The 23,988-nt window shown below is 45.1% G+C and overlaps 1 protein-coding gene across 5 annotated transcripts in view; it reads left to right on the forward strand.

Moving 5' to 3' along the window:
• Dpp6 (dipeptidyl peptidase like 6) overlaps positions 1-23,988 on the forward strand; it is an 859,276-nt gene that overhangs the window by 628,338 nt on the left and 206,950 nt on the right. The window lies entirely within an intron of this gene.

Here is a 23,988-nt window from a genome sequence, read left to right on the forward strand (position 1 = left end):
GTGAGATCACTACACTAACAACAGTGGGATCACTACACTAACAACAGTGGGATCACTACACTAACAACAGTGGGATCACTACACTAACAACAGTGGGATCACTACACTAACAACAGTGGGATCACTACACTAACAACAGTGGGATCACTACACTAACAACAGTGGGATCACTACACTAACAACAGTGAGATCACTACACTAACAACAGTGGGATCACTACACTAACAACAGTGGGATCACTACACTAACAACAGTGGGATCACTACACTAACAACAGTGGGATCACTACACTAACAACAGTGGGATCACTACACTAACAACAGTGGGATCACTACACTAACAACAGTGGGATCACTACACTAACAACAGTGGGATCACTACACTAACAACAGTGGGATAACCACACTAGCAACTGTAGGGTCCAGCATGTCCTGCCCCCAGAATTCTTCAAAGCAATGGCTTATGTATTTGTTCCTCAGAAGTTCTGAAGAAACATTCTGTCAGGTGCTCACTGAACAGGAGTGCCCTTATGATTGGTTCCCTGTATCTGTTCATAGAACAATGCTCTGCCAGCTTCTCTCCTCTTCCCCGAGACTCCTTTTGAAAGGCCACCCTGGGATCCCATCATAACCAACAGTCATTTGATAAAGATGATTTTGCCCAACATGAGTCTCTACCATGTGAAACACTGGCTACAACTGAGACCCTTGACGTGACTCTCCCCACTCAGCCATCATTGTAAGCACAGATTCCCAGAATCCCTTCTGCTTCTGGAGGAAACATGGGAGTGCACATGGATTCCTGCTTGTCTATCTGGTGGGAGGTGTTAACCCGGACCTCCTAACCAGACAAAGTTGTAAACATTTTTAGAAAAGGAGGTGCTTTGAAGGGGAAAGTCTTAACTTCGTAGTTACGGAGTAAGTAGGAAAGAACAAGGCTTCCTAGGCTGCAGTTAGCAATTATTAAGAGGGTTAGGTTAATACTATAATGATTAATTTAATAAGAATCTAAAAGAACTCATAAAGAAGCCCGAGAACTGGAGTTAAGGTTGAGTGCTTCCCTGCTGCAGCATATGGAAAGGTTTGCTGTCCCCAGGCAGCACATGGCATTTCCACATGGGTCATTTTTTAATCTAGTTTTTTAATTAATTTTTTCATACAATATATCTGATTGCATTCCTCCCCCACTCATCTCCTCCCGAATCTCTCTCACCACCCCATCTACTCAACTTCATACACACTCTCTCTCAGGAAAACACAAGACAAAGAAAGCACACATAAAAACATGGGGGTCCATTTTTTCCTTGGCCTTTTAAGCCCAAGCATGAGGCCTGCCCAGTGTGGTTGACATAACCTGTGTCACTCCATTGGGAAACCCATCTCCCTCCCAACAGGCATCAGGCACAGAGAGGTTAGGGTTGAGACTCTAGGCCTACATCTCCATAAAAATATGAGTCTCAAGTCTATGTGAGAGAGAATAAACTCAGTCATGTTTTCCCAGTTTTCCAGACATAAAGTATCTGTGGGTCTATAAGCAGTGCACCCGGAATGTGGAAGACCAAGTATCTGTGCCAGTGATCCCATTCACAAAGTGTGTTTTCTATTCTTACTGCCTCATCTCTTCCCTAAATATTATTCCTGACTCAAAGAGCTAATGTTTCTCACATGAGTTCTGTTTCAGAGACAGAAAGACATTCATGTCATTTCTTAGGACACCCCTTTTGAAGAATTATCTTAGAATTAATTATCTTATTAACTAAGCTATGTCAGGAAAGTAGTAGCTTTTAATTTGTAGTTTGAAAACTATACAACCACTAATAAGTAAACACTGCTTTAAAACAAACATGCTCACCCAGAAAGCAGCTGACTGGGCTGCCATGAGTCTAGTACTATACTTCTGAGGGTCTGTGTAGCACCCTTATACACTGAATATGAGCACACACCAGTGAGACAGCAGGAGAGAGGAACACTACATGACACATATCCTAAACTCCATAGGGGAAGTGAAAAATAATTAAAATTGTAACATCTTAGATCAGTTCAAAATATAGATATGTTTTATAGATAGAGAGAGGAAAGAAAACTTATGTCTGCAAAAGATTCTTCCTTAGGTAACACTTTCTGTAAAAGCCCTGTATATTTGTAAATAATTTGACTTTCATGTTTAAAAATGATAATGAAAAGTGCTGTTTTTAAAGCCCTTGGACAACATTCTGCCCCAAATAGCATTTTGTCTAAAGATGGTGTAAATAAAAGCCCCGTCAATCAGTCACTGATACTGTAACAAGAGCCCCCAACACTCAATGGCTTAAACCAACAGCATCCATTATCTCTGGTTTCTGTGGGTCAGAGATCAGAGCTCAGGTTAGCTGGATCTGTTGACTTTGAGACTTTTATACAGCTGATGTCAGAGTCATTGTGTCATGGCAGAGTATGGTGGCATAGACCTGTAATCCCAGAACTTGAGAGGCTGAGGCAGGAGGACTGCCATGAGTCCAGTACCATACTTCTGAGAGTCCATGTAGCATCCTTATTACACTGAATATGAGCACACACCAGTGAGACAGCAAGACAGAGGAACACTACCTATTAACCTGTTAGGTTCTTTCCATCCATTTATTAAATCTGTGTGGAATCCAGGCAGGGAGTTTGTTTACTCAGGTTGTTTTGCATACTATGTCTGAATCATTAATAAATAACTCATCTTCTCTCTCCAATAAACTTTGTTATCATGTAAGCACTGAGTTGCATGAGTTATATATCAGGACCCTGTCTCAAAAACCATCATCATCACCACCACCACCCACCACCCACCACTCACCACCACCATCATCATCATCTGGGCTGCAAACTCACCTTTAGACTCAGCTTCTGTGGACTGAAGGGTCCCTCATAGACTCTGGGCCATATAATGTTCTTAGTATTTTCTAAAAGATAGTCTAGTCTAAAATGCAGTGGCTTGACCCCCAAAGCAACAAGCAAGAAGATATTAACAGGGTCTGTGCCAGGCAGTATTTCTGATCGATTGTGGACTCCCTGATCCCATGTTACCACAGGTCATTTGCCAGAAGTTAGATAGGGGTCAAGCCCATCCCGAGGAGTATGGATTGACAACTCTCTGGAGCCATTATAGAGCTAGCTCCTTGAAGCTCTGTCTCCTCGACCCTCTTTCTTGTATGCCCCTCAAAGCACCAAGAAGTCACAGAAGCAGGAAGGAATGCGTTCAGCATGGTCTTGTGTACTGTGCTCAGAGAGGGGTGTCAGGAAAACCCTCCAGTCTTCCTCAGATGCTTGTGTGACACGGATTTGGTTTTCCTCTGGATCGAGCAAGTCCAGAGGGAAGACATTCATGTTTCCTGGAGAAAGGAGATGAGTTATTCATTAGTGACTCAGAAGTAGTTTGCAAACCAATATGGGTTAACAACCTACATGCCTGGATTCCACACAGGTTCAGTAAGTGGCATGGGAGGAGCCTCATGCTGATCTTGATAGGCAGTGCCCTTCTGTCCTCTGTCTCCCATGCCCAGTGTCTCACCATTGGTATTTGTTCATGACAGGATAATACAGATGCTACACAGACCCTCAGAACTAGAGTTCTCTTGAGAATCCCAATGAAAACACAGTTTTTATATGTGGTAATTTTACTATCCAAATCTAAAATTTAGCAATAAATTTATATCATTAGATTTCCTTGGGTTTGCTGGTTCCTTTCTTAAAGAATTTTATGCTATGCACTCCGAAGGGAAATATCACCAAAACCAGCCCCATAGTTTATATCCGTTCTTACTGGTGACATTTTACGGTCGTTCTTACAGATGGCCCGGGCCAGCTGGTGCAGCCATCCAGGCTTTGCTATTGTATGTACAGGTGGTAGATTGTAAATGACTTTTAGACTCATAGCCAGGGTCATTACCATATGTCTCCTGGCCATCTCCAACATGCCCTGTGGGCATTGTCACAGAAGTTGGAAATTGACCTGTGAGGCTTGAGCAGCTCCAGGTAATTGTCCTTTCTGGGAGACAATCTTGATTCTCCACTTCTTAAAATATTTCCTATGCTGGTTTTTAGCCAAATAACAGATATCAGCTCCACTTTTCTCAGTTAGGTCACAGATACTGGTGACAGGACAGAAAATTAAAAGATCCCTCGCCCCTGAGAGTTTTCTATCTCAGGGGGAATGGTAGCATGGTCATCTCCCGCCTCAGAACATCGTGAGGTACACAGCTGCCTCCTCAGACTAGAGAGGCTACCTCCTCCTCAGAGGAGGAGGGAGACATGTTAGACACCTTCACCTTCACAGAGAGGATGTGCTATGTAGGCTTCCTTCCCACAGCAGAGGTGTCCTGTACAGTCTCTTCCTCAGGGAAGAGGAGTGAGAAGAAGCATGCATGGCTTCTTCCTCAGACAGAAGAGAAGTGAGCTATCCTGTCCTTCTCCCTCCTCAGAGCATGTGGTGTACTGTGCACAGCTTCTCCCTCAGATGAGATATGGTGTGATATAAACACTCTCCTCAAAGAGCAGAGGTGTCCTGTACAGCTCCTTCGGGCTGTGAGGTACCATTCACAGCTTCTGCCTCAGAAGAAGAGCAAGCTGTGTAGCGCTTCCTTCTCAGAGGGGAGATGGTGCTGTGTAAGCTTTCTCCTCAGAGGGCAGAGAAGTGTGAGGTGCCATCTACAGTTTTCTGCTCATCGCACATGGTGTGCTGTGTACAGCTTCCTCCACGGAGTTGGCGGGGGGGGGGGGGGCAGGCAGTGCTATATAAACTTCCTCAGAGGCAGGGGGCATCCTCTGCAGTTTCTTCATCATATAAGAGAGGATGTGTACAGTTTGCCGTTGCTTGTTTCTTTCCTTACAGACTCATCCTGTTCAGTCCAGAGGAAAGACATCTTGATGCTGAGCTGTGCGTTACAGAAGTGAAACAAATTTCCTATCTGAGAAAAAAAAAAAACTTTTTTCTGGCACTTTGCTAGTTAATGTAGCCAATTTTACCATGTGGAGGAATTTGAAATATATTACTTATATAAAGCTGGAAGGCACCCAAGTATAGATAGACCTGATTCAACATATTTGGTGAAATTTATTCCATCTAAATTCCATGGTCTTCCATGCATATCTTTGGTTTGGGGATGTATGTATGTACGTATGTATGTATGTATATAACCATTATATATATACATGTATATATGTACATGTATATATACACATATATGTATATATGCACATATATGTATATATGCACATATATGTATATATAGTTAAAAACTAGCAATGATAATATATGTATATTATCATTGTTAGTTTTTTAAGAATATGAGGACTGGAGAGATTGCTCAGTGGTTAAGAATGCATACTGTACTTTCAGATGACCTGAGTTTGGTTCCTAACACCCATATCATGTGGCTCATAACTACCTATAACTCCAGCTCCAGGGGGTCCAACTCAACTTCTTTACTGACTGACTCCCTCTTCTAGACTCTTTGGACACTGTACTCATATATACACACACAGAGAGAGAAAGAGAGAGAGAGAGAGAGAGAGAGACAGAGAGAGACAGAGAGAGACAGAGAGAGAGACAGAGAGAGACAGAAAAAGACACACACACACAGAGACTGCTGAGTAATTTCTAGGTCCTCCTTTAGGAAGCAGCTGGCCACATGGCCCCTGTTAATGAACTCCTTGTACATTTCTTTCTACTATGGCTAACATTGGACTTGCAGGAAGTCTCCATTTACATGTCCCTCAAATGAGGACTCAACAGTCCAGACCTGTTGCAAGTCCTTAGCTTGCTCAGCTAGTCTTGATTACCCAGCAGCCCCTGCAATGGTAAGAGAGGAGGTTGCCTTTAAGTGACTCTCCTGCTTCTCTAGAGATTAGTAGCCCACAGGACTCCCTGGAACTGCACCCACACCCACATTTTCCTTTCTGTCTCTCCTTCCAGCCAGCTTTTGTTAGCAGCCATATCTGGGAGGGAAATGGATGTGTTTGGCTTTACTTTGTAGTTTCTTACAGCATGTTCATAGGCACATTGTTCTGTGGGTCCTGTTCCTTAGGCCTGCTCTTCATGCCTGGTCCTTTCCCACCCACCCCTCTCCCCTCATAAGATTGCTTTTTCTGCTCTCATGGTCATCTTTCTAGTTCATGATCTCTACTCCTCCGTGTGTGTGTGTGTGTGTGTGTGTGTGTGTGTGTGTGTGTGTGTGTGTGTGTCTTAAAATCTAGGATCTCACATGAGAGACAACATGAAAACATGTGGTGTTTGTCCTTTTGAGTCTGGTGGACTACATTTAACATAATAACCTCCACTTCCATCCCCTTTCATGAAAATGCCATGACTTTCTTTGTAGTCAACCCAGTTCCATGGTGCATCCACGCCATCTGTTTCTGCCCTCATCTGTTGAGGAGCGTCTAGCATGGTTCCATTTTCTTAGCACACGTGAGTAGTGTGTTGACAACAAACATGGATGCTTGTAAGTCAGATGTATGAGATGGGGCAGCATGAGCACACATGGTGAAAGGATACAGATATCATAGATATCATCAGAAAATAAACACATGGGTGGCACATTGAGCAAAGACATTGTGGTGTGATTAATAGAAGAAATTGTCCAAGAAGGGAAGGGCCAAGGAGCTAATGGGTATTTGTTACGGAGGATATTTTAAATTTTAAATTGCAGCATTCAATCTGGCTTTTTTTGTTTGTTTGTTTGTTTGAGATAGGGTTTCTCTGTGTAGCCCTGGCTGTCCTGGAACTCACTCTGTAGACCAGGCTGGCCTCAAACTCAGAAATCCACCTGCCTCTGCTTCCCAAGTGCTGGGATTAAAGGCATGCGCCACTACCGCCCGGCCAATCTGGCTTTTCTTAATCAGCCGCCATGTTCCAGACTAGCCTAGACATTGGTACCACCACTGTTCAGCTCAAGCAGCCAGAGATACAGTCCCTGCCACCCATGATATGTCAGCGTGGGAGATGGCTCTGCCAGTCTTCCACGCTGTCTCCACAAAGCTGCCCAGACCATCTCACCATCCACACAGGCCCGGTAGAAATGAGACTCTAAAGCTTAAATATTAAACAAAGCCTTTATATATTTGGTAATGTTCAATAACAATATATCCACATAATTATAGATGTTTCCCAATTAACTAACCTAGATAAGTTGTTACCAGGACTGCTCTAGTTACATGCGTGGTCATCCATGGCTCCCCCTTGCCTCGATCCTCTTCCTCCTTTTCCTCTTCCTCTCCTTACTTCTCGAACCTTAGCTCTTCCTACAGGTATTAACCAGCTTTCCTGGAAGGGGTGGACACTTACTGTGGTATACATGCAATGATGCTTTGGGTAAAATGGGACTAGAGAATTAGAGACAGTCCCATTGTAGGAGATGACCCTAGAAAGGGTTCCCAAAGGGAACAGAGTGACTCCTCGAGGGTCTGGATTCTGTGTAGGTAGGACATGGGGTCATCAGCATTTCTAGGAGAAGATACAGAAGAGCAGGTATCTGTGAAGTGAGGAGCAGTGGCGGGTTAGGGCACACAGCCATGGCTGTGATAACGCAATAACAGTACCCATTCTTAAAGACCACCAGTTTGGAGCGAGACTCTGCATGACCGAATGTAACAAGTGAAGTTTGTGTAATTGGTGATAAAAGAAATGGAAACATGTAAATGAGGAGAGACACCGGTTTGCTGAGTGACATGGCCAGATATCGCATAGAGCACACTTAATTCTCTTTATTGTGAATGGCCACCACTGTACTATAGCAAGGTCCAGAGAGACTCAAATCATTCCTAAAATATTTGTCTTTTATTTTCCATTCTGCAGACTATGATTGAGGGTGAGCTGTTAACAGCAATTATAGGCAGAGACTCCAGGGTGATTAATATGGAACAAGCTTCCCTGGCCATCTGAACAAACAATTAGGACTTGGAGACTCACTGTGGATCATTATCTGTACTTTGTGGCTGGAGATTTTCATGATCCTGAAAAGAATTAGTAAACATGGTGTGTTAGGAACAACTTTACTTGTGATTCAGCCGCCATTGTGTCACAGAAATGATTTAGCAGACTGTTTCAGTAAGATGCTGTCTGAAGCCTTGTGGGTATAGGACAAGATTGTCCACTTAGCATGGATGATATTAAACATCCAGAAACACTCCAGAACACATGCTTGCTTTTCTTCTAGGCAACCAGAATGACTTTAGTAGTAGCAGACAGACTTTCAAAACCTTTTGAGTTTCCACTTAGTCCTGGGTGTGTCCCCCAGGAAGGATGCTGAATTCTTTAGTTTCTGACCCTCGTGGCATCAACAGCAAGAGCCTTTCAATGTGGTCCTTCACAGAGCAGAAGGTTTTCATCTCTCAGCAGGCAATGTTTCTCCCTTATGGCTTTCTTTATTCCTGAGTTTTATTGTCATAAAAAACCTGAGCATGAACAGTGGTGCCCTTGGCCATGTTCTGCCAGGTTCTGTGTGCTAATGCCCAGAGTGGCGCAGCTTGGCAGGCATCAGTGCTACAGCTGCTATGGTGACACTTTGGACCAAGTCTGTTGCTATAGTTTTTGAACCTCTAGAAATGACTGAGCAAGTGTTGAATTGCCTGAACAATCCCTAAATCACGTGTCGCCTTGGGCCCCTCAATGCCTTGACAGTCACTGCTAGATGGGTATAGTCTGACAGGACCCACAGTGCCTACTTACATGGCTACAAGGCTTCACCTGCAGGTGTGGGTGTGGGTGTGTATGTGTCTGTGTATGTATGTGTTTGTGTGTGTGTGTGTCTGCATGTGTCTGCATGTGTGTGTCTGTGTGTGTCTGTGTGTGTCTGTGTATGTGCATGTGTGTATGTGTCTGTGTGTCTATGTGTGAATGTCTGTTTGTGTATCTGTATGTGTGTCTATGTGTATCTATGTGTCTGTGTGTGTATCTGTGTATGTGTCTGTGTGTATGTGTATCTGTGTATGTGTCTTTGTATGTGTATCTGTGTGTGTGTGTCTGTGTGTATATCTGTGTATGTGTCTGTGTGCATATCTGTGTGTGTCTGTGTGTGTATGTGTCTGTGTCTGTCTATGTGTATCTGTGTATCTGTATGTATGTCTGTGTGTGTCTATGTGTCTGTGTGTGTGTCTGTCTATGTGTATCTGTGTGTGTATCTGTATGTGTGTCTGTGTGTGTGTATCTGTGTATGTGTCTGTGTCTGTCTATGTGTCTGTGTGTGTATCTGTGTATGTGTCTGTGTGTGTATCTGTATGTGTGTCTGTGTGTGTCTATGTGTGTCTGTGTATGTATCTGTGTATGTGTCTGTGTGTATCTGTGTGTGTGTATCTGTGTATGTGTCTGTGTGTGTGTATCTGTGTATGTGTCTGTGTGTGTATCTCTGTGTGTGTGTGTGTGTCTATGTGTCTGTGTGTGTATCTGTGTATGTGTCTGTGTGTGTGTATCTGTGTATGTGTGTGTGTATCTGTGTATCTGTCTGTGTGTGTATCTGTGTATGTGTCTGTGTGTGTATCTATGTATGTGTCTGTGTGTGTGTATCTGTGTATGTGTGTGTGTGTATATCTGTGTGTGTCTGTGTGTGTGTATCTGTCTATGTGTCTGTGTGTGTATCTGTGTATGTGTCTGTGTGTGTGTCTATGTGTCTGTGTGTGTGTATCTGTGTGTGTGTGTGTGTCTATGTGTCTGTGTGTGTGTATCTGTGTGTGTGTCTGTGTGTGTGTCTATGTGTCTGTGTGTGTGTCTATGTGTCTGTGTGTGTGTATCTGTGTGTGTGTGTGTGTCTATGTGTCTGTGTGTGTGTATCTGTGTGTGTGTGTGTGTGTGTCTATGTGTCTGTGTGTGTGTATCTGTGTCTATGTGTCTGTGTGTGTGTGTGAACCTGGGAGCACAGGGTTTCTCACTGAAGGTGGAGAAGGAGACGAGCTTGCTAACCTTCCAACGGTCTGCCCTGTGATGAAGGAAGCGCACATTGGAACACATCGTTCTTTGAAATGAACAGAGCGAGGGGAGCAAGAGTAACGCTGAGGCATGGCTGTAGCTCCTGGCAGCTCACCTCCTGCTCACAGCACTGCGCATTCTCCATGATCTCTGGCTGCCATGACAGGTATCAGAGACACCCATTATCAAAAGGGCAGCCACAGTTTTTATTGTTAGTATTAAAGTTAGCATACAAAGCAACAGGTCACAGAATAGTGTCTTCACACATCTGTCACTAAACCCTGTCCCTATTGTTCTCCCTGCTAGCCCCTTCCTGTTACCTCTTGCTGATGCCTACTCTTTTCCCAGATGCCTCTCTGCTCCCATGTCATGTGAATCCCCTGCCTCTCTCCTACCACCCTTCCTCGTTAAGATCACTTCTTCCATCATGGTCCCCCTTTTATATTTGTATAACCTTAGAGTGAGGAAATAGGACAGTACTGGAACTCTTGACTGGAGTACATGGATACCCAGCTGTAGTGGGATAGACCCAGGGACTATGTGTAGTCAAAGAACAGTAGCTACAGCTAGCCTATTCCTCACCATCTCTTCCTGCCCGTGCCTTGACTGTGGCATGGACTTCAAGGGTTCCCCACCATGTTACTAGCTACTTCTCTACTCAGCTGCCTCCCTTAAATATCCAAAAGTGCTCAGGCCCCTCCATTGTGAAGCAGCCTGAAGACAGAGGCACTCTGCCTCTGCCCACAGTTCTCTGCTCTTTTCCCTCATGGGCAAACTGCTGAGAACAGAAGCATATGAAGTCAACTCTTTCTTTCCATCTCCACCCACCCATCCACTATGTGCTGAGCCTAGGCCTCCTGAAAGCTGGGACATGTCCTCCTTTAGTCCCCATTTACAGAGGAAGACACAGCACCTTAAGGAGGCTAGTGATGTCCAGTATAGGTGGAGCATATGGTGCAGTCACACCCTGTGAGTCATCTCTCTGGCACCATGATCTATACTGGATCAGCAGACCTCTGTACACACACACACACACACACACACACACACACACACACACACACATTTACACAATAGGATTGACCATGTCAGTCCTGATGGTCCCTCCCAGGGCAGGAGAGTCAGTATGAAGGGAATCTTGGCCCATGCTGTTCAGAAAGCCTGCCATAGCTGGAAACACTTGCAGCTTCTGGAGTTTATTAATTTTGGTAATCAGATGGGCTTTGGATAAGGCACACAGACAAGAGATCTATTCTACTGAAATATTCTCACTGCCATTCATGAGAAGAACACCTCACAGCCTATCCTGACAGGCTCAGAATGCACCAGATGCACATGCCACTACTGCTAGCCCATTGTCACGGTGCCACCCACATGCGTGACTACCATCTTTGGGAATGCTATCTTTGCTTTCTACTAAGAAACATATTTTTATACCATGTAGTACAAATCAAATTTTTTCCTCTTCTTCCAATGATGATAAGTTTCATGTCTGCTCCAATTCTGTGAGTTTTAAAACCTGTGTAACCTGTGTAACCAAACCACAAATCAGGGTACTGAAAAGCCTTACTGAAACCACCTTGGGTTGAACTTGCAGGTATACGTGGCTATCATTCCCAGCCCTTGGCAACTGCTGGCCTTCCTCTGTTCTTCCAGTCTGCCTTCCTTAGAATGCCATACAAATGGCTATGGATCGTATCTGAATCTTTGGAGACAGCTTCAAAGGGAGCATCTTCCCAATCAGATCGAGGGAGGTGTCAGGCTTCCTTAGTTCTGTTGTGGGTTCACACTCAGGACATTAGATTTCTCCACAAGGACTTACCTGACATTTGGTGTCATATGGTCAATCAGATTAAATTGGATTAAATGTGTAAATTTGGGGTCGACAGTTCAGTGGCCCTTACTGACCATCCCACCTTGACCCAGCTGTAGAATCTCTACCCTCAGAAAGTATGATGAGACAGGGAAACCAGGCCAAAAACCAGAGACAGGAGAGGGAAGCTGAGCCAGTGTCCTAACTCTATGAGCCATCACTGAAAACCTGCAGAGGCTGAGGTTAGGACCCAGGACTTGAAGTGACCTGATACTCCACAGCAAGAAGGTAGATTACCAGCCTACAGCAGACAAAAGACTGAGCTGAAGTAGAAGTGCTAAGAAGGTAGCCACTTAAGGCAGCTGATGAAAGTGGAGCCCATCCTCCAGCATCTTAGAGAAAGACACAGTCTCTGGGGAATAGTGGTAAGGAAAGTAAAGCCCAGAAAGTTCTATTACCAGCACGGTAGCAGAGCTCTGCACTCCCAACTTTCAGGAGGCCAATCGTGATTTCAAGGTCAACCGGGGCTACACAGTTATACGACCCTGTCCCAAATGTAAGAAGCACATCCATAAAGTAGAAGCCGATACCTTCACAGCTCTTTCTTGGTAATGGCAATGGCAAGCTTAGAGCCCATCATTCTGCCCAGGGCCATTTGAGTGATGGCCCTCTTTTGGCTGCCACGTAGAGACTGATAGCAATAGCCAACAGGTACAACACGAGATTGGCTGCTTGCCACATACAAGTGGGTCTCTTTTCGGACACAGCAAGGAGCAGGTCCTGAGGCACTAGGCCTTGTTGAGGGAATAAACGTGTACCTTCATCTGTAGGGGGACAGATTTTAGGTGATTAGACTGTCCGGGCTCACCCAGATGATAATCGAGCAGCTGTAGGTGGTGTCAGACTGGAGAACCACAGAGCAAGCCTCACACCACATGCTTTACAGGTACATAGGCACTGTGTGATGCTGAAGAGATAGGCCCTTACCAACCCTGGTGAAATATCTTCTCTTCATCCTGATCCACTCCAGGGAACCCCAGAGCTGTTGCCATCAAGAAGGCCTGGAACCTCATTGACTAGAATGACTTTTTCTGAGGGATGCTTGCAATGGATCCATGTAAATACTGACAAGTAGAAAAGATAACTTTATTTTCTCCGCGCATCCTTGACGGGCACTGTGGCAAGCTTCTGGGTGGAACATACACCTCAGTATCCTCGCATTTAAAGTTTACCCTCTAGCCCTTACAGAAAGAAGTAACCCTTAACTTAGGCTTCTCGTGACAGAGACTCCTCTCACCTTTGTTGGCCTATGACTGATGTATTCTAGGACTTCATCCAGCAGGTTATACTGAGATGTCTGTTCCATACTCTGAACTTAGGCATGATCAGCAAATTAAAGGAGCCAGCTTCTCCCTGGAAACCAAACATCTATGAGCCTTGCTGAACTAATCATTCGTGTGTTCCTAAGACATGGTCTCATTAAATCAAAATCTGGGCTTTTAAGGTAATCTTGTTGCCTTCCTCTGTGTCTACAGGTAAATCTGCCTCTGGCATTTACTGTATGATCATGACATATACACAGTTACTCATACGCAGGTGATAAATGTTCTATTCACTAATGAGCAGGAGGCTCATTAAACTAGAATGGATTGCTCCATTCTTGCAAAGCTGTTTGTCAACCCAAACAGAGTCAGGTCACTGCAACCTGCCTGCGTGAGCCATGTCACCCTACGTTGGCCTGGGCATGCTGGTCCTAGGCTTGCTGGTTGTTTTTTATTTTACTCTTTCTACAGGTAGGGAAATGGAAGGACTGGTAGCACATGTTCACCAGCTTTTGCAGTGTCTATCCAGAGATCCCATCCAACCTAGCATTCCACCTGCTTCATGGGGCTAGTGAAAAGATGTGCTCTAAGAAGGTATGCAGGAAGGTACACAGACTTTTCTCACAGGAAGGTATACTTTTCCATGTGCCTATTTTTAAAATTTATTATTTTTTCTTACTTCTTCAAAATCTTATACTTTGAGGGTTTTTTGTTTTTCTTATTTTATTTTTCATTGATTGATTTACTTTACATCCCACTCGTGGCTCCCTTCCTGGTCACTCTCTCCCACAGTCCTTCCCACATCCCTCCTCCCCTTCGCTGAGCAGGTAGGGATCCCCTGGGTATCTCTCCACCCTGGTACTTCAAGTCTCTGCTAGGCTAGGCACTTCCTCTCCCACTGAAGCCAGACAAGGCAACCCTGCTAGTAGAGCATAACCCACATACAGGCAACAGCTTTTGGGATAGCCCCTTCCCCCGTTCCAGTTGTTCAGAACCCACATGAAGGCCAAGCTGCACATCTGCTACATAGGGACAGGGGAACTAGGTCCAGCCTATGTATGTTCTTTGGTTGGCGGTTCAGTCTCTGAGAGCCCTAAGGGTCCAGGTTAGTTGACTCTGTTGGTCTTCCTGTGGAGTTTCTAGCACCTTTGCGACTGCAATCCTTCCTCCTATTCTTCCCTAAGAGTCCCCAAGCTCCACCCACTGTTTGGCTGTGAGTTTTTAGCCACATTCACTCCCTCCCAGTGCTCAGGGACCAGGGCAGGAATGCTGTTAGAGCCAGAGCAGCGAGTGAACACAAGAAAACAGTGTTCTCTGTGCATAGCAGAGAGATGCATGTACAAACTCACAACAGTTATGACAGCATGAGCATGCTGTCCCATGCATGGAGCATGTTTTAATGTATCCTATGGGTCACAAGGCAGAATTTGTGGACAGTTTCAGGTGTCTACATCACTGTCTGGCCAGCATCTCTTGGGGAAACCTTCTGGGCTGCTGTCACTCAGTTCTGCAACAGTTGGCCCTGGTATCCTTCATTCTTGAGGCTTCACTTCACACATCTGATTCTACTGAGTGCTTCTTCAACTCAAGCTTACCTCTTAAAACTCTTCCTCTGCTGAATAGTATTCCACCCTCAACATAACAGGCTCTCCCTGTCAAAGGCCTACAGCTGTACTGTTGGACACGGTCTCAGTACCCATATGGTGCTCAGTCCCTCAAATGCTACTGGTGCAGCATGAGTACTCAAGCTCATAATTGTATTTGGTTGTGATTCACTTAAGTTTGCATAGCTCTCCCCCTCTCCAGGTAACCCTCCCTCATCCCATAACCGGTGGCCACCTAGAGGTTCTGCAACACCTTTTCTGTAGCTACTCTGTGACCTTCACAGGCCTGAGGACTGCTCTTTCCCTTGGCTCTGGTCTTCACATAACTGAGGATGTGCCCTGGTCCATGTCTCCAGACTGCTGGCATCTGGGTCACCCTGAAGTGACCTTGTGCGGTGTCTAAGTAATTGATTGAAGTAATTAGCTGAGAAATTTGCACACAGCTAAGTGCACTGTCCTCTGCTGTGAAATGCTTATCCCATCTGATCTAATATTCTTGGCTTTTTATTTCATTCTGTAAATGGAGCATGCTGAGGGAGAGTCAGGGAGGGTCTTCTAACAAGGAAAATGAGGCCTTTTTACCCTCTGCTGTCATGATCTTATTAAAATAAGATGATACAAAATAACAATAAAGATGCTGATACAGCAGTATCTGGAATTATTACTCATGTGGCAAAGTGGCCCATGTCTATGGCAGTTGTCTTTTTCTTCTGCCATGATAAATTATGTTTCTTAAGGGCTGTGGGCCCCAGTAGGTTGCCCATGTTCTATTGGGCAGCCCTACACTCATGGTCATGTATCACTAATTGGGTTCAACAGATTGTATTAAAAAATGAAATAAGAAGATATGAAGTTGGGCAGGAAGGAGATATGGAGGTGGAGACACTGTGGGGTGAGCGGGATTAAGGGGAGTGTGGAGCAAGTTTGATTGAAACACATTGTATAATCTATGAAATTCTCAAAGAATAAATTTAAAACATAAAAACAAACAATTTTTTTCCCATGAGACTCGGGTGGAGACAAACAGAACAGAGCTGATTCGAACAGACAGAGAGGCAGCGCAGAGGGCCCGTGCCCTCTGCAGGCGGCCGCCTTAGCCACTGCACCACCGCCGGTTCACTAAACAAATTTTTATAATAAAGAAAACACCTTAGCAAAAGCAACTTAAGAGAGAAAGGGCTTGTTTTGACTTACAGTTTAGGGTTTCAGTCATAATGGCAGGTATGCCACACTAATAGCAGCCTGAGGCAGATGGTCTCATGGCATCTATAGGCAAGAAGCAGAGAGAGATGAATACTTCTGCTCAGCTCACTTTCTTCTCTTTATATAAAAAGTCACATGATGCCATCCCAGGGAATGATGCCACCCACAGTGGACAGGTCTTCCCAGCTCTATTAATCAATACAATCTTCTATAGGCATGCTGACAGATCTGTAACTTGGGTGACAATTGAGTGAGTGTCCCTCAGTGGAATGTCTCAAAACTTCAAATTCTCTGAGAGTATGTGAGCCAGAGACAAAGCAAAACTAACATGTAAACTCAAGCCTGCTTTTCAATAATAAAAATCTACCTCTTTGTCTCTTCTGGAGCTTTTCTCCTGGTATCAGTTCTCCCACAAGCGTAAGCATCATCCTTTACTGTCTTTACAGAGCCTCTCAATCTCACACCATTCAAATTTATTCTAAACAGAAGGTGTCTCCACACTATACCTGCATTTGAAATGGAAGAGCATAACTTGGCAGTATAGTTTTCCTTACTAATAAGGCAATAAGGTTAGAGACCACTGAAGCTGGTGAATCTCAGACCAAGTCACAAAAAGCACTGGTCAAAGTTGAGAGGCCCTGAGTAGGAACTGGATGGTGCCAGCTTCTCCTTGGATTTCCCCTTTACTGATCATTTGAGTCTAAATTGTAGGGTATCTCAGGCACAGGGAAGAAGCTATTGATGGAGACTTAAAACCCAGTTGTGTGGTGGGTTCAGCCTTGAGCGTGGTGACAGGTGGTGACTGGTGGCAGCTGGTGGTAATGGTGTCTAGAGGGGTCCTGAGGATGTTGGTGGTACCAATTGGCTATAAGGTGGATTGCAGCAGTGCTGCTCCCATGATGCTGAGTGGAACGCTATCCACAGTGCGGATCTAAGACTGATCCCAGGAGCCCTAACTGGCATTGTTTCTCTGTGGCTTCTCTTTGGGAGAAAAAAAAGAATCATTAGAAGTCAGGAAGGAGCCACAGGGACAGGGGGCACATAGATTTAGGGATGTGGCATCTGCCCTGATGCATTCTGGGAGTGTAACTGTCAAAATGAAGGCTTAACTGACTCAGTAGTAATGATATTTCTGTATCTAAATATAGTAGCCTTGGTCCTGTGCCATCAGAACAAGCCACAGCTTGCCAATCCCACCACCAGCTGCAGACTCTGGCTTTGTGTCTTCAGGGAGAAAAAGGTCATCCTGTCACGGAGAGATTCTACACAGCCTAAGCCAAGGAGCAGAACTCTATTTAAGGAGCTCTAGGCCAGCCTGTTTAGGGTCACAGGGTGACTTGGAGGGGCATCAGGAAGAGGACTCGGGTACTCTGACTCCTGCGCTCACTGCAAAATAAGTAAAATCACAGAGTGGATCGATGGACATATCTGACAGTACTTGAAAGGCCAAGGCAGAAGGATTAGGAATTTGAGTCCAGCCTGGGTCACATACAGAGACTATGTCTCAAACAGGCAGATAAGTAAGACCGTAGCCTGCCAGCGCAATTCAACAGTGCTAGCGCAGAGGACTGAGACCTCACACAGAACAGTGTTAGCAGCCTTTTCTGACACCACGCTCCACCTGCAGTGAACTCATGACCTGGTGGCAGGCCCTGCTGGTCTGTTTCTAAACTTGCAGAGCCCTAAGTGATGGAGGCTGGACTTAGCACCCTGTCTAGCTACCAGTAGTGCTGCACTAGGACACACTTCTAGCTTAAAACATTCCTCATTGACATCAGAAAGAAGAAAGATAGAAGTCAAGAAAAAATAGTTGACTATTAATAGTTAATTATTAATAGTTTAAGACATGTCACTAAAAATAACACTGAGATAGGCTATGGCTCGGTGGGTAAAGTATGAAGTACTTACTGTGCAAACAAAAAGACCTGAGTTCAGACCCCGGAACACACATAGAGGTGTGTGAGGTGCACGCATCTGTAATCCCAGGGTTCTTATGACCGATGAGATGGAAACCAAGAGAACCCCGCCCCATGAAGCTTATGGGCCAGGTGTCCTAGCATCCACAGAGGCAGAGACTATCTCAAACAAGGTGGAAGATAAAACTGACACCTGAGCTTGTTTCCTGACTTCTACACATACCTACACCATGGTACATAGGCGTCCACATTATGGTACACAGGCACCCACACCATAGTACATGGGCACCCATATCTTGGTACATGGCACCCACAACATACTATACTGGCACATACACCAATATACATGGGCACATACATTCAACAATACCCCCACCACACACATACACACACAGAGAGAGAGAGAGAGAGAGAGAGAGAGAGAGAGAGAGAGAGAGAGAGGAGGGAAAGAGAGAGAGGAAGGGGGAAAGAGAGAAAGAGAGAGAGAGAAACACTCATACATACATACACACATAAGCACACAAACAGAGACACAGACACAGAGAGAAACAAAAAGAAACAGAGACAGACACACACAGAGAGAAACACCCATGCATGCATACACACATAAACATACAAACACAGAGACATACACACAGACACAGAAACATACACACATACAGAGAGAGAGAGAGAAAGAGAGAGAGAGAGAGAGAGAAACACCCATTCAAACACACACACATACAGAGAGAGAGAGAGAGAGAGAGAGAGAGAGAAACACCCATTCAAACACAGAGAGAGAGAGAGAGAGAGAGAGAGAGAGTCAGTGACACTAAAAAGTGGACAGCCTGCTGCATCCCCACTGACCCCTGTCAGCCAACACTTGTGCATCCTGTACTGATTTGGCCCCAGTGTCTACTGGACACTCTTGTGAACACAAAGAACACCCCAATGGATAAAACAGGCTAAGCTCCTGCCTGTTTTATCTATTGCAGGAAGAGACCATAGGAATGGTTTGTAATATGCTAGGCTGATATGTGCCCTACAGGAACAGAGTGGACAGAAGCAAGGGAGGTGGGAATGGCCTTTCCTGGAAGTCACATGAGAACAGACTTGTAAGGCATGGAGTGAAACATGAACCTTGGGGTAAAGTGACAGTGACACTGTGGCTCAGGCTGGGGCTGAGTGGTGACTATCTCAGGAGCAAGCTTGCCAGTGGGCCACAGTGTGAATGCTCTAAACCAGCAATCAGAATGACATTTGGGAGAGCAGTGAAGGGCTCAGGGTCCCCCTAGAGCATTCATCCTCCCTCACCCTGCTCCTTAAACACTACCTTAAACACTGCTTAGGAAATGACTCTATGAGGGGCAACACACACACACACACACACACACACACACACACACACACAACACACAGGGCAGACTGGCTGCAGCGCCTTCTCAGTCAAGCCTCTGTTGACAAGCTGACCAAAGGGTGTTAGAACATGAGCAGAACAACAGTGCTCCCCTGTGCCCAGGTGAGTGGAAGTCCACACGTGAGCAGGACGGGATTGGGGCTCAGCAGTAGGAAGAAGCAGCTGCATGTGTGATTAGCCTTCCCAGCACCCTTGCTAACCACGAGTTGTGTGCATGGGAGGAGACCCCGCGAGGGCCCTAACGGGTGCTGCTGACACGCGGATCCGTTGGCATCCCTGTGCCAAGACTGCCTTTCCATGGACACAGATGTAATTTATGGCACCGTTAGAGCCAGGGCTCTAAGCCAGCTTGTCTCTGATTTACTTGGCATGAGAGAGAAACAGCAGATCTTGGCTGGATAATGATGTATACTGCATTGTTAGTAAGTCTGGTACATAAAAGCTAGCTACCTGCACAAGATCTCAGATTCATCTTCTCTCCCTCTCTCCATTCCTTCTTCCCTCTTCCCTTCGTGTGTGTGTGTGTGTGTGTGTGTGTGTGTGTGTGTGTGTGTGTGTGTGTGTGTGTTCACAGAGTATGCATGAGTGTGTTTGTATGTAGGCCAGATGTCTTTCCTCAGACACCATCCGCGTTGTTTTTAGATAGTTTCTTAGTAGGACCCAGAGCTCACAGATTCAGCCAGGCTGCCTGGCCAAGTCCTGGGGTTCCTCTGTCCCTGTGTACTCACCACCGTGCCTGGCCTTATGTGGGTGTTGAGATTGAGTTTGGATCCTCACACTTACACAGCAAACACTTAGCCAACTAAGCTACTAATGTCTTCCTAGACCAGGGTCACAGGTTTTCTTTTGCAGAAATCTCTGAAAAGGTACAGTACACAAGATCTTACCGAGCTCAGTTACTGTGCTGGACAACTTATGCATGTAACTTACTGAGATGATAGGCCAGTGGTGGTCAGCCTAGCAAGCTGTTCATTCAGATCCTCGAGGTGTGCACATAAAGAAAATCAAAGCAAACTAAAGCCCTGTGTCCTCTGTGGACCCCAGACACATGCCACCAATGTGTGTCTAAATAAAAAAAAATAGATTGTGTACCTGGAAAAATGCCACCATGGCTCTGAACACCATCCTTACAAGGAGGTCTTCTCTGTGTCTTGAAGTTGGTTCTTAAGAACCCTGCACCAGGAAGGGCAGCCAGGCTCCCAGATGTGCAAGTATGTCACCAGAAGCCAAGTATTTCTGGGATGTTGTGCATTGATGCCATCTCTGCCACTAGATGATAGATTATGGGATGAAGGGTACCACTTGACAGACTCATGCTCCTTGATGGTAGAGAATATGTCAGATAAACAAATACTGAATGAATATGCATATGAATGAGTTACTGAGTGAGCAAGCATATACATGCATGCATGAATTAACTAATGCACACATGGATGGATGTGTGAATGACTGAATGAATATATGCATGCGTGAATGAATGAATGCATGGACATCAGTCCATTTCCCACAGTTAGTGTCTATTTTCTGTTGATAATCATGGAACACCATAGCAGAGAAACTCTAAAGAAGAGGTATGCTTGGGCTTGTGGTTCTAGTCCAGGGTCAAAGCTTCATCCAGTATCAGGCTCCTTGCTAGCAGAGTTCTTGACAGTGTATCACATCACTTGGAAAGACAGAGAGACAAACACAGACTGCTTTTATAACAGGCACACTCTGGAGACCACTTATTGACTCATTAGCTGTGTAATGGATAAACCTCTTCATCAAGGCCAATCCCTAATTGCCTCTTAAGGGTACCCCTGATCCTACCTCTAACTACTTTGGAATGAGATTGCATTCTGCATGATTTCAGAAGGCAACCGCATTCAGCTATAGCCTATAGTAGTGATGCCCCCTCTTACTATGGGTCACTGTGGGCAGATTCCATTTATGCAGTCTTTGAGGCCCCCTGGCTCCTTGAAGTTTGGTCAGATGCCCTCCTGTATTTTTATCTTGTGCACACCAGATGCTAGCTTTAAGCATCATGAAATAATGTGCTTCACTTTGCTGTCTCCATCTCTCTTGCCCAGTAGCACCTACCACAGCATTAAATGCACAGTGAACTATCAGTATTGGACTCGGAGTATGGAACTTACAGCTCCAACTAATAGGGCTGAGTGGGGAAGATGTGTAGGTCTCTCCTGGAATCTCAGATCTGATTTAGAATGGACCAGGACTGGCACTTTTCCTTGTCTGATGCACCGTGTGCAGAGACCTAGTCCCCTGACAGCTGTTAGAGTTTCCAGACCTAAAGCAGAGACGTTATGAGTAAAAAGCATAGCATTTATACTTTGATTGACTTTATGATTTTTTTAACCACAATTATATAATTGATGTTAATGTTCTTACTTGGTATTGATAAATTTTAAAGTAGCTCTGATGTTTAGAACATTACTAAAACCAATAGTGAACAAGGATATTAAACTGATACCTCAGATATCTGAAACTACCATTTATTGATGACATTTATTGGTTCATTTGTTTTTACCTTGAAATATTTGAAATGTGAGGTAGAAGAGAGCTTATGAATAGCCTTCCATAAAGCTTTGGCTAGTCATTGTCTAGTGTCACTAGTGTCACTAGACAATGACTATCCAAAAAGCTGTCCCAGGATCATCACAGAACAGCCCAGCACCACTGGGTTCCCTGAGGCATAGGAAAAGGTTAGTACTGCCAGCCCCTGTGGTCCCAGCACAGTGAGAGAGAGAGAGAGAGAGAGAGAGAGAGAGAGAGAGAGAGAGAGAGAGAGATACAGAGACACATAGTCACAGTGGAAAGAAAGCAAGAACAGAGAAACGGGCATAGAAACAGAGACAAATACACAGGAGAAAGACAGAGACAAAATGAAGATAGAGACAAAGACCCAGGAGAAAAACAGATAGAGACATAGATGCAGAGAGAAGAGAAAAAAGGAGAGAGGTAGATAGAGATACAGAGGAAAGAGATAAATTAGAAGCAGAGACAGGGACATGGAAACAGAAGAGTAATGTGAGAGGACACACAGACATACTGATGATGGAGGCAAACTGAGCAGAAGAGAAGAGGGAGACAGAGATAAAGGGATAAGAGTGACAAAGGGACATATAGAGGGGAGGGAGACAGAGACAGAACCAACGACAGACAGAGACAGAAGAATAAAGATTAAGTTATAGGCTAGTGTCTCACGTGTACCAGTTCACACTCCAAGGTTTGGTTTTCAAACACAACTAAGCCACAATGAAATGAAACCACGCATATGAACCACGCATATGAACATACAGACACTATATAGAGAGACATAAATAAAATTAATCAATTAATAAATAAAAAGATGACAATGATTGATAGATAGATAGATAGATAGATAGATAGATAGATAGATAGATAGATAGATAGTTTTTATTCATCTTTAATCTATCAGTAAACTTGGCGGTGCAATTGTTGACAGCCATCTCAGGCAGTGTGATTTGTGGCATGCCTTCTAACATCTGTGTAGGTCTAGAATGCAGCGGCATGCCCACAGCCAGGTTACAGCTCAGAGTCCATTAGCAAGTCCACATTCGTTGGTGTCACTGACTCCAATTAAACAACCCTGGTGCATGAAATTAACAAGCTTATAAATAGATTCCAGCAGCTCAGACAGACAAGAGCCTGTCACTCTCCCAGGGACCTTTGGGCATCATCCCAGTGACAGCCTTGCCAGGTGCAGTGTGCTGACTCAGGAAAGGAGCCCAGCACCTGCACAGATGCATGGCCTCCTGCCTCACACTCTGGAACTCAGCTCTAATGTCAGGTCAGCCCAGCCACATGTACCTCTGAGGAAGCTCTAATCCTCACAGAAGCTTGTGGGATTGTAGCTTTTGCTTATTTCTTCAGTCTGCTCGTCTTCAGGGAGTTGACCCATTCATCCCTAGCCCATCACAAAACAGCTGTCTGAGTGCTAAGTGCTGCCATTCACTCTAAGTCCTGGAAAGAAGGGGGATGTGTGACAGAGAGGTCCCAGGAGCAGCTCTCGGTCTGCTGTAGGAGACCCCACCCAGCATTAAACTCAGCTTCACCTGGCTTCCAGGGTGTATCCGTGTCAGGTGTGGTGCTCAACTCTCACTAGCTCTTGACACAGGTGCAGTCCAGGCAAGCGACCATCCTGCAGTAGGCACAGGGGGGTGACCCCATGGGTCTGTACCCTACTCCTCTCTTCTGAAGTGCTTTCTTATTGTTTGCCTCTGATTTCACAAAACAACTGCATCTGCAAGGAAGAACACAGGGACATCATTTTGTAAGTGCAAGGAAGGCAGCCCTGGTGCTCAGTGAGCTCGTGAAAGAGCAGAGGCATTGGCCTTGACCTTCTGTCTCAACCCAGCATCCACCCTCAGCCCTCCTCCCTGCATCCAGGCACGGAAGATGACTAGCCCCACATATGCTTTCTCCAGTCCCCTGAGCTGCAGTTGACAGCTGGTGTTGTGCCGTCACTGATATCTAAGGCTGTCGTGCCTCCTTGGTGACCTGGCCCTGTCCTCATTCCGCCCAGCTGCACACCTCTCTGTTAACACCCCTTGCCCTGCTGTGGTGCTGTCCACTAATCCAGCCAGTGCAGCTTCCTCTGTTAGTGTTTCTAAGACATAACTTTCCCCATCCTTCCGCCCTCTCCACATAACTCATATTTAAAATATGTTCTTTTTTTCCCCCAATAACACATTGTTAGATCTTGCTTTTTCTTTTTAATCTGGCAACCTCTGCCTTTTAAACAGGTTGTTTAGATAAAGGATCTGCAAACTATAGCCCCAGAGCCAAA

The sequence above is a fragment of the Arvicanthis niloticus genome, chromosome 15, assembly GCF_011762505.2.
Source record: "Arvicanthis niloticus isolate mArvNil1 chromosome 15, mArvNil1.pat.X, whole genome shotgun sequence".
In the NCBI taxonomy this organism is placed as follows: Eukaryota; Metazoa; Chordata; class Mammalia; order Rodentia; family Muridae; genus Arvicanthis; species Arvicanthis niloticus.